The following is a 12,612-nucleotide window of genomic DNA, read 5'->3' as shown; positions in this document are numbered from 1 at the left end:
AGTTGCATCTAATCTATTAAGTGAAATCTGGTGCGATACAGTATCAAAAGCGTTTTGTAGGTCCAAGAATATCCCTATAGTTTTTCCACCCTGATTGAAACCTTTTCAGTTACCCCACACACGCCATCCTCCGTGCTAGTATTCTCTTTAAATACATATTGTCTTTTAGATCCAACACTATGCTGTCCAAGAAATTTATTGATTTTATAGACTATAATTTTTTCAACAAGTTTGCTTATGGTGCTAGTTAGAGATATTGGCCTCTAATTTATTATTTGCTCTCTGCTTCCCTCTTTGAATAAAGGGATAATTATGATTTCTTTTAAAGCTGTTGGATATATCCCATTACAGAAAATAAGATCAATAATATGCTTTAAGGGTTTTAGGAGTACTTTATGATTGAACTTTATTATTTCTAATGTTATTCGATCTTTACCACTTTTTACATTATTTCTAAAATTTATTATGTGAATTATAAGTTCCTCATCCAATATAGGTGTAAAGAAAAAAGATGGCTCGATTTTTTTTAATAGGTTTTTTATCCAATAAATTTGATTTTATTTTATGTGCTAGTTCCCCTACCCCAACAGACTAATGATTAAATTCATTGCCTAAATCAAGAGAGTCTGTTAAAGGAATGTTATCCTTATTTAGTATATTATTCACTTTATTATTTGTAACTTCTCCAATCACTTTCTTTTTTTTAATGACATTCATGTTGTATATTCTTTATATGTATTCAGAGTGGCTAGGCAGTTCGGCTTAATTAATTTTTTTTAAAGTCCCTTTTCCTTATAAACTTTAAGACACCACTTGTTATCCACGGTTAATAAAAGTCTAAATTTTTTTATTTCCAATTTTTTGTATTTTGTACATATGCTAATATAATTTTTAATTTTGCCAATAAATTCGTTTGTGCAAATTTCAACATCACTAACCTTAGTTACATCATCCCAGCTTGTTTCTGACGACATATTATTTAACTGTTTAATATTCAATATTTGAATTGATTTATTTTGCATAATATTGATATTGTTGTTGTTTTCCAATGCTATGCCTAAGAAATAGGATAATGATCCGTCAGGTCATCAGCCAAAACCACTGGAGTAATTTTATAATAAATTTGAGTATTGCACTTTATAAAAATATGATCAAGGCAAGTAGCCGAGCCACTCTAAACCCTTGTTGGTTTATTAATTAAGCTCATGAGACTATTCAACATGGTTATGTAGTTATTTACAATAAGTAAACTTGGATCCATTATGTTAATATTCATGTTATCTTGGCATAAAATCAAACACAACAGTTCACATTTTTTAGGAAATCATCTTGTGAAATCATATTTTGGATTTTTTCGTTAATTTGGCTTTGTTTATAGGGCTTGATATCTGAACTTTTTTGAACGATTTGGATTTTGGCTCTTTTCTGTACTATCGATAACCGTGTGATTGTTTAGTTAGTAAACGAAACCATGCCAGATCGTTATAGTGCGCGGGAATATGCTACCATGCATCTCATCTATGGAAAATGTCGATGCAATACTAATGGTGCTGCTAGACTGTATCGTCAAAGGTACCCAAATCAAGAGCGTTATTCACTTAGAACATTGAAAAGCCTTTCAATGTTCTAAGGTTATTCAGATTACAGAGTATTTATAAATGTGCATCGATTACTTCTAGAGGGCCGATTCCTCAGTCAAATGGGTGGTGCACGCAGACTCGTGCTTGCCGTTTCCAACGTAGACCAACGCCAACGGCACAAGTCCTGTCATTGGCGTTGGAATTGGTAAGCGTTGGTAAGGATTTGAGAACATCGTCCACACCGAATTTTTAGTGTTGCATTGAAGACCGTTGGTAGCGGTTCGGTGGTTTTAAATTTTTTTTGATTGTGTGGTTGTTTTTCAATTTTTCATCGAGCTAAAGATGTCATCGAGCGAAAGTGATGATTTAATGTGTGCAAGTGCAGGATTTCTCGTGTTACATTATTTACTAAACAAAAAAAATAAGAAGCGAAGGCGCAGACGCTGGTGGATGACAACACCATATAAAAACAGAAGTTCCTACAACGCGAGTAATTTATTGGATGAGCTTCGGAATGAAGACTCTGGTCATTTTAGGAACTTCTGCCGAATGTCCCCAGAAATATTTGATGAAGTGCTTAATTTAGTGGCTCCAAGAATTCAGAAAAAGAATACCAATTACCGAAAAGCTATTCCAGCTAAAGAAAGATTGGCCATTACCCTGCACTATCTAGCAACTGGAAATTCCTTTACTAGTCTGGCGTACACATTTAAAGTGCGAAACAATTAATCTCGTCCATTATTCCAGAAGTTTGCTTGGCCTTAGTTGAATTACTACAAGAATAAATCAAGGTAAATTTTTATTAGGTTTTGCTTATAAAATTTAGCCTATAAAAATATTAGGTACTTAAGTACATTAGTACTTACTGGAGCAGAACCGAGCGCTGATAAAAATGCTGGTGTAGAGTCAGTATTGGTTGCTGATGTTGCATCCCAGCCAGATGTTTTTTTTCCTTGGAATGTCTGTTCTGGTTGCTGGCTATAATTGGGTGATGGCAATGGAGTCGATGTTAACGCCGAACTGTTACTTTCAGGGTAACTCCATTGTGGGTTGGGGTTTGGATGCATAGATGCAGAATGCAGATGTCGATATGTTCCCATTTCTGCTTCGAAAAGAATGGTGGCAAATTTGTGCTTAACCACAGCTCGTGTATGTGGATCAAACTTTTTAAGCTGGCTTGCGACATATAGAGTAGATTCCGTTTTCTCTGTCCTCCTGGCTTTCTTTGCTTCAATATTTTTCAAGATGTTGAAGGTCTCGCCTATTCGAGGATCCTCGCTTCTCACATTTTTGGTTTCAATTCTTAATAAAAAGTATTTTTCTCCTGTTGTTTTATATATTTTTTGTCTTAACCTCCCTTTGTGATAAAAAAAAGACGAAAGCAAATTATATTTAATTGGATGTAAATTAATTTCTAAAATAAGGATTTTACTAGTATTTCAATATGGTAGTTTTAGATAATATGCAATCTCATATTCAAATTGACCAGCAACAAATAACAAACCTCAGCATACGATTTTACCTACCCTAACTTCGCAAGCTAAAATCACCTCAAAAAAAGGGCGGCATTTACACAGTGCCTTATTATTAAATATCACAATTTAAAAAAAAAAAATTATTTAGATATCACCGTTATGCTGCGCTTGCCTTAGGCCGTACGACTGCGCATCTCATGTATAGCTAGGTGCGTGGCGATTTTGACCTACCAACAGTTTTAGACGGTTTAACACAGAACCGGCATGTTTTCTCTTTTTATTTTAAACAAAACAGACAGCTGCATGTATTTGTTTCAAATTCGTATATTTATGAAGGAAAAATAAACAACAAATGCATCAATTATTCATTTATGTTAATAGCAATATCATTCAATAGTCATATCAATGTAAATTTTATATTTTTTAAAATCTAATGCACAATATAGCTTTTGATGAATGTTATAATTTAATGCAACCGTTTCCTTGCATTGAACTTACCTTTTCATGCTCAATGCTGATGGTCATCGGGTGACTCAACCTGTCTTCGCCAATGGCGGATCGTTTTGATTAGAACAAGTTTGCTGAAGGCTCTTTCCCCAGAAGCAACATATGGTGGAAAAACATTCTCGTAACCGTACACAGATATAAGATGAAGTAGCTCTTAACCAAAATTTGTATCCCATTTCATCATTTTGCGAATCTTAATCAGAAGTGGTAGATGGGTCTTTAAAATTAAGTCAGACATTTTTATATTTATCTGCAGCATATTCAAGGTCACTCAGGCATCTTGTGGTTCAGTGATGGATGTAAAAAGCTTTGACAATTCCGAGGTCTTAGAATGCAGCGCATTAAGCTCATTCAACAAAAGATCTACTGGTGGAACAAAGACTTGAAGCGTTCCTCAGGGCTGTCAAATATCTGAAATTGTTTTTTCTTTCAAATGCTCTTTTGAGTTTCCCTAAGCTCAGGTGTGATCTTCAAATTCGATGCAACAAGTTTGGCTTCTGCCAAAATTGCTTGGCAGGAATCTTGTAAGCGACGTATGGCGGTCAAAAGTTGATTAACACTGCGAGCTGCTTGTTCCATTGTTTATTTTGGATTTTCTAGAATTTTGCGAGTAATGTCGAGGCATTGCTAAAGTTTGTACCAAATGGTTGTCAAAAGAATAAAGTCGAAGGACTGCAGCTACCTTGAGTGAAGTAACAACGCTGTGAGAGATAGAAATCGAATTCGACTGTTTTCTCCAAATGTTGAAACTGCCAAAAGTAAGTTTTCAAGAGTTTATAATTTGTTCAGTATCGTTTTCTTCGATTTGGAAGCGATAGTTAATATCTTGTGGATATTTATGATAATTTTCGAGAACTCAACTCAATATAGACACCAAAGTATACATGTAGAAAACTGTAATGAAGGATATCCTACTGACATAAACATCAGTTATATTTCCGAGACTTTTTGGGGTTTTCTGGGCTCCAAATAACTGGAATGGGCCTTAGTAACTTATAAAATACTTAAAGCTAGTCAAAGCAACATACTACAAAATAGCTCAGAGTTACACACATCCCTATTATAAAAAATAAGCTCCTGAAAAAAATAGTCTTAATTCGGGACGGATTTTGGGATATTTTGGAGTATTCTACTGGAATTCCCAAATGCCAGGATCCTTAGAATTACATTCAGTTATTTATAAATAACTTAGACTTATTCAACCCAACCAACAATAAATTATTAATAGAATGCGTAGTTTAGTTCGATAGATTTAGTTCAAATAAATAGTAACAGCTGATGGCTGATAGCTGCAGGGACCCTGCAGATTGTACGAGGATCATATGTAGGCTGATTACCATAATCGATCAGGACAATTACGCGAACACAGGATGCAATATGCCGAGTCTTCACAAATTGCACCCTGCAGGTAAATAGAATTTATATAGAACTATCCTGGAGCAGACATTGGATCTAACCATAATTCGCTGGTTGCTGATGCTAAAGTCAAACTTAAAAAACTAAAAAATAGCACACAATACAATGAATTTAAGCTGGTAGAAAGCAATAGGGAAGTATTTGCAAAAGACCTCAACAGTTGCATAAAGGAAATAAGAACCAAAATCATTCAAGGACTAACATCATATAAGCTAATAACTAAATCTACAGTAGAAAAAGATAAACCGAAGAAACAGAAATAAATGACATCCGAAATATTGCCCCTCATATTTTTGTATTGCCGCACAAAGGCGGCAATATAAAACAAACCCGGAAGAATATACAAGAAGACAAATAAAAATAAAACAAAAAATTCGTATCGCCAATGAAAACTGGATAAAGGAAAAGTGTCGGAAAGGAAATCGAAGAGCTGGAGACTAAAAATGACACTTTCAACGTGTATAAAGATGCACAGAGAAGTAGCAGGTTTAGACAATAAAAATACCACTAATATGCTAGTGAAGCTAACTGAAGGCAAAAATATCTTAGATGAAAAAAATACTTCTTGAAACATTCAAATATATAAATGAGCTGTTTCATGATAATAGACTGAATGAATTCAACTTCGATGACTACGCTGATATAGCCGGAGTTCTCCGGAGAGCCAGATTCTCCAGAATGAGGTTCTATTTGCAATAAAATTTGCAAAAACCAAAAAAGCTAACGGATCTTGATGAAACTGTTTAATGCGGTGTACAAGACTAGAGACATACCGGAAGATAGGTTGAAATCTGCATTCATTCCATTTCCAAAAAAGCAACGTGCAAAACAATGAACTGAGTATAGACTAATAAGCCTTATGAGCCACACCTTAAAGATCTTTCTCATACATATTCACGGGAGGATAAGATCCAAATATGAGGCAGATTTGGATGAACCGTTTTTGACGACGTCTTTGTGTATTTCGTTGATGTTGATACTCTGTCGAAGGTCTTCTTGTAGACCTTCGACAGAGTACAACACAGAAAGCGTATAGACATCTTAAAGAACATGGAGGTGAATAGCAGGGGCGTTACAATTATCCAAATTAATACTGGAGACATAAAGCAGCAGAACGATTAAACGGGGAGCTTACGAGAGAGTGAAACGGACTACTCAGAAACAAAAAATGAAAGTACAAATCAATGGAGAATATATAAATACGAGACGATATGCTGAAGGTACTGTCATCCTAAGTGACAAACTAGAAGACCTGCAACATCTACCCAACTGTGTAAACGAAGAAGGACAAGAAATAGGGCTGAACATAAATATCAACAAGATAACATTTATAGTCTTCAGTCGACAGCCACATCCTGATCCTGCACTACAGATTGATACGAAACATATAGACAGAGTAACCCACTTTAAGTACCACCGAACATCTAAATCTAGGTAGCGAAATGGGATGTAGAATAGAGACCAATCCCCCCAAACAACATTACAAAAAATAAAATCACTATTCTGCAATTTCAAAATCTGAAAAACAAGTACCTAAAATTACAGCAGAGAATGGTAAAATCTTACATATGTTAAGTGTTGCTGCACGGGGAAAAGATCTGGACAATTAAAGCCGCTACAGTTTATTGAATATCGTAAAAAAATAAGCCGTCACGTGACAGTCACGAGGGAGGTCTTTCAATGTCACCCTATGTGACAAAAGGGCACTTTTGGGCGTTGGCGGTCTATTTTAAAGAAAATCGCAACGTCACACGGTTATTGATCCCATACACCTAGTATATATAATGCATATATATACACACAAAAATACATATATATTATACCGTAGCATTATGGTAGTTTTAATTTAGAGAATTTGTTGACTGGTGGCGCCTTACCGAAAATGAAGTGGCCATATTTAATGTTGGTAAATGAATTGCTAAACCGGGCCATTCTAATGACAATACAAAATAAATTAACAATAAGTTGTTCTTTAAACGGACATACCTTTTATATTAGTTTAATAACTCCACTCGTGTCGGTGTAAGAAATATTTAGCAATATTTAAGTAGGCGATGTACCGTACTTTGTTGGCTCAACGGTAAAAACAGTAACAATATAATTTTGCATGTTTTTTTCCTGATTATCTTTTGACTAGCAAATCCGCTTTTAACCTAAATATTTTGCATAAATTAAATCAGTTTTGCATAAAGTTTGATTACAACTTGCGTAATAAGTTAAGCAACAGAATTAACTGTGTCCGGTTAAAAATAAAAATAAATGTTTTTTAAAAAAAATACTTTCATTATTGTACTTTCTTATATCTTGAGTGCGCATGTAACAACAAGGCTTTCCCCCCTCTATCCCTTTTAAATTTTGACTGGTTGATTACCAGTGGCGGATTTAGTAAAAATTATATTCCTCTAAAAAATTGATGAGCCAAGATTTAGTGCTCAGAAACTGTAAAATAATTATAGTGAAGATTAAGTTTTGATGCATCACTTCAAAATGCAAACACGTTTGATTTCCGTGCTGCGAAACTGGTGAATCAAGTCGTCGCTACCCCAGCGTTCAAGTAAAATCGACTCAATGCATAAAAGAGCCAAACTATTCAAACGAAAGAAGTGTTGAATAAAAAATTGATACGATATGTTATATTATAGTTCCTCATTTGGCAACTCATTATATAACACGTTTGTCTGCAAGACTTTTAAAAAATACGATGGCGAGTTACGTTCCAACTTTTGTATAGTACAGTACGCGTGAAAGTGAATCATTTCGTCATCGAATGGGAACTCAAGGTCTGAAGTATAATTTTGCTGAAATGTTCAGATCATTTACGAATTTCACTTGAATGGATGTTGCCAAATTCAGTAATCTGTAAAAATTTATAGTAGATCTTTTTATACACTAGGCACCTTTAGAATGGACGTTGTTAAGAATGACATCCAAAAATTATTACTATCTGGCAACTCAACTTCTCTTCAATCTCGTGATTTCACAGCCTGTAACTTTGTCGTCCTGACTCTCTGGATGTTCAACGCTTTATCTCCATAAACTTTGAACTCCATTCGTGTATCAGCTACCACTTTACCCACGATAGTCGTTTATCATATCAGCTATACTGATCTTGACTATTTTTGCAGCCTTTTAATTATCAGCAGTATCTTGATCGTCCTACTGAGCCTGATTCATTCTTTTTCCTGCCTATTGATATTCCAGAAATTAAATCTACCCTTAGGGAAAATAAGAAAAAAAGTCTTTTGGCTATGATGGTCTAACTGTGCAGCATTTCCTTAACTTGCCTGATTGCGCATTGGAGGTATTGGTTAGTGCCATAAATCACTCTTTTACCACAGGTACATTTCCGGATTGCCTTAAGATAGCTAAAGTAATCCCATTATTTAAAGAAGGTGATCCAGTGTCTCCCTCTAATTATAGCCCTATAGCACTGCTGTCAACACTTTCCAAAATTATTGAAAGACTAGTAAAGAGCCGCATGATGTCCTATTTGACCCAAAAAAATATAATTGAAAGTGAACAACTTGGATTCCAGGAAGGTAAGGGAACGTCTGACGCTATTTTTTCATTCCTAGAATCCCTCTTTTTGGGACTGAACAGTGGCGGGTTGGCTGCGGCAGTGTGATCTGACCAAGGCCTTTGATTGTGTTGATCACGGAATACTGCTGTGGAAGCTTGAGCGTTATGGTTTTCGGGGGCCGGCTCTGCGATGGTTCGCATCGTATTTGAAGGATAGGTATCAAAGTGTTTCCTCAGGTGGTTCCTCCTCAAAACAGCAGCCTGTTTCACATGGTGTCCCACAGGGATCAGTGTTGGGTCCCATTTTGTTTCTGATATATATATAAATGATATGGCAAACCTTGATATACAAGGTATATTTATTCAATTTGCAGATGATGCAACGGTACTTTGGCATGATGTTAGTGTTGAAAACCTAAATAATACAGTAAATAGGGGTTTAGCCAAAATTAAAAAATGGTGTAACTGCAACAAGCTAACTTTAAATGTTCTTAAAACAAATGTCGTGAACTTTAAATGCAGTTTGAGCAGAGTTCGCCTTGGAAACATTGATTTGAATAATTTAAATGAGAATAAGTTCTTGGGAATAAGTCTTGACAACAAATTGAAGTTTGAAAGTCAGATCAGATTATTGTGCAACGAGTTGGCGTCTAATTGTTATGCCCTTAAAATCATAATAAGAGAAGTAGAGTTTGGTATGGCCAGGAATGCCTATTTTGCACTAATTGAGTCACATCTGAGGTATGGTTTGTGTTTTTGGGGTGCGTGTACCAATCGAGTAATTTTATCTTGCAAAAGAAGACTATCAAATATATTTGCAAAGTAGGTATAAGAGATTCATGTAGAGAACTTTTTATTACTCACAAAATCCTTACGTTGCCTTCTTTATTTATACTAGAAACGGTGTGCTTAATTCACAAAAAGTACAGAGATCTCAATGTTGGAGATAGGCACCATTATAGCAGCAGAAGGGCTAATGATGTGATTTTGCCTGTACCCTCAAACTCATTAATAAAAAGGTCATTTATATTTGATGGTAAAAAAAATGTATAATCATCTTCCAGCGGATATTAAGAAAGTGCAAAGTAATAGAGTCTTTAAAAAAAGGGTTAAAAAATTGTTGGTTGCAAGAAGCTACTATGAGAAGCTACTAGTAAATGACTTCTTTTTAGATAGATTTTAACATATGACATTATATATTTTATATTTTCTGACGAATATTTGTCTGTGCCCTGTCAGAAATGTGTATGTAGTACTTGAGTTTTGCTGCGAGAGATCTTCTTTTTTGAGCATTATTTTAGTTGCTATTTTATACTTATGTATGATTTGTGTATTGTATGTGTGTTTTTTTCTGTTTTTTTGTTTGTACCTATGTATGGTAATGCCATTCTTCCCATACAGCTTTGTCGACAAGATTATCTCTTATGACAATAAAGCATATTTTGATTTGATTTCATCGCTTTGATCTGGATTAATGCTGTTTTATCGCTTTAATTGAATTCGAAGTTCTTAAGCTACTTATTGCGTAGTCACATCTTCAGTTACATCTTCCTCAAATAAAATCAAAACTTAATAGGATCAAAGCAATGATTTTGTCATAGGTTCATGAGGTATTTTTACTGCATCCTGATGAGCTACCCATCTTGCTGCCGACAAAGATTTCAAGGCAAAAGTTTGTAGAGTGGCCAAGCCATTCGTAGGTGTAGTAAAGAAATTGTATAACGCTTGCACTTGTAATAAGGGGAAGTCTTGGAAGACAGTAAATGAATTAAGAGATAAACGGGGAAATATTGTACAAAAAATTTAACCTGATAGGCTAAATACTTCTACTGTACCATAGGTTGTAAAATAACAGGTCAAATTAAGGACTTTTCGAACTATGAACAGTTTTTTAAGTATACTGATCTACTTGAGCTTTGAAGTCTGCTTTGGAGGTAAGAAAGAAAAATACGTCTGGCTATGATGAACTTACTGTACGGTTATTTTTCAATTTACCGGATGCGGCACTGGAGGTGCCAACTTTCCAACTGCCTTAAGTTGGCCAGAATCATGCATTTGTTTAAAGGGAAGTTTCAGAATCACCTTCTTCTTACATACCGATGGTATTGCTTCCAACCCTCTTAAAAATCATCGAGAAATTAATTAAAATCGACTTATATCATATTTAAACGAAAAACAAATTGTGCCAAGGGAACATCAGATGAAATTGGTGATTCTGCTGCAGCAGTGTTTTGTGACTTGGACAATGCATTTGACTATCTTAATCACAAGATACTGCTGTGGAAACTTTAGCTGTATGGGTTCAGGTATTTGGCTCTACAATGGTTTGGATCTTATTTGCATAATAGAGTGTACAGTGTTTCTGTGGACTGTTATTTTCTTGGACGAAAATAACTTCATGGGTTTATTTATTGACAATAAACATATCACACAGTTGTGTCGAAAAATATTGGCAAATTGTTATGCTCTTTAGGTGGTAACAGGATAGGAGAGGTTGATTTCGACATGGCTAGAAATGTTTATATGTTATTATATGTATTATTTATATTGGAATCTGTTTGCCTAGTTCATAAGAAATTTAGAAATATGAACACAACGAATAGGCATGAATATAGCAGTCGACGAGCAATTGATGTGCTCTTGCCTATAATTACAAGTTGATTAATCAGAAGAACATTTATATTTGATGGTAAAAAACTCATTAATCATGTTCCAGCAGATTTGAAAGCTATAGATACCTGGGAACTTTTTAGAAAAAACGTGTTAAAGTTTTTTCTAAAATTTGCGAAAGGCTATTAAGTAATAGCCGAATTTTTATCAGTTTGGTTTTAGTCAAGATTTTTTCCATTTTACCTCACTTGTCTGCGTCATTCATTTTTGTTTCAGTGACATTAAATATATTTGTATATTTCGGGAGTTATTCATATCTGCTTGCGTGTCTTGGAGGAATATTTCTGGAGAATAGGGATGCGGTTGGTGTTGCCGCTACAGGTAAACCAGAGCCATATTCATGGGTGCAGACTGCAGAGTGCCTTTAGGATGGTTAGCATGTTGAATAACCTTTAATGTGTATGTGTATATGTATTTTGTCTTGAATATGTATTTGCAGCTTTGTCAACAAATTTACTTTTATTACAATAAAGCATATATTGAATGATTGATAAAAAGAAAGCTGCTTCAGTACAACTTTCAACAAACTTCGAGTTCTCTCTTCGGATGATTTTCCAAATGTTCTTTTAGACATGATACTCTTACATTACACTGACTCTCAAAAAAGTAAAACGGTAAAAAAAGCAAAGACGAATTCACTCAAATGAATACACTTTTAATCAATAAATGTGTCAAAAGATTCACTTAAGCGTTGGAATTTTTTTTCGAATTTTATGGTTTAAATTTACGAAATCTGCCGCCCTGTGCGTGCGCACTGGAAGCACTTAGTGTGAATCCCTTACTGATGATATTACTCTTGACAGAACTTGGGCGTGGCTTATACTATTAGGTGAACCAGCTTTAACGTATCCAATAATTTAAGAATTCTTTATAGTTTCCGGAGAATCACTTTATAAGGGTCGAAACTTTGATATTTGAACAAAAAGGGTTTTATTTTTCTTATTTGGACTTCACTACAACTATATTCCATATCTAAAATATCGTTTTTGGTAAGATTCTATATAAATTTTGCAGCATACAAGTGTACATAACTCCTGCATAACCCAAACGTTAAAGTGACCATATTTAAGTGCACACTTTTTTTTACAAATCATAAGATTATGTCTCGGCTTACCGTGTACAATAATAGCTTTAAGTAACTGGAAAATTCAAGAATTAAGCGGTTGTAGGTATCAATTTGCCTTATAAGTTGCTTGAACTTTAATTAAGCACTATCCGACTGACTTTACTATGATATTGGTGTACCTGAATTTATTTTCCCTCCATGAGCGCCAAGTTTCGAACTCGACTTCTAACTTGTTAACGGATTTGTAAAGTTTCTGGGGACTTAGCAGGTTGACTTGCTTGTAAACAGCACTTGAGTTCTGCCAAAACAACTATTGTAATTTTTGACAATGACATTTGGCTAACAAAGTTGCCAAGTCCAGGCAAGAGAGAATAGAAGA

At 34.8% G+C, this 12,612-nt stretch overlaps 1 protein-coding gene across 2 annotated transcripts in view; it reads right to left on the bottom strand.

Moving 5' to 3' along the window:
• Positions 1-12,544, bottom strand: part of LOC126748108 (angiotensin-converting enzyme-like) — a 41,218-nt gene extending 28,674 nt beyond the window's left edge. Inside the window, exon 1 of one of the 2 annotated variants that reach the window (XM_050457114.1) lies at positions 12,413-12,544. The gene's annotated coding sequence lies outside the window, so the exon portion shown is untranslated. Of the gene's footprint in view, positions 1-6,964; positions 7,096-12,412 lie in introns of those variants that run through there. The other variant, XM_050457113.1, reaches the window with a different exon arrangement.
• Between the last annotated feature and the right edge of the window lie 68 nt (positions 12,545-12,612).

This window comes from Anthonomus grandis, chromosome 22, assembly GCF_022605725.1.
Source record: "Anthonomus grandis grandis chromosome 22, icAntGran1.3, whole genome shotgun sequence".
Classification (NCBI taxonomy): domain Eukaryota; kingdom Metazoa; phylum Arthropoda; class Insecta; order Coleoptera; family Curculionidae; genus Anthonomus; species Anthonomus grandis.
Note: the sequence above shows the minus strand (reverse complement) of the source record. Positions and strands in the feature narration are given on the sequence as shown.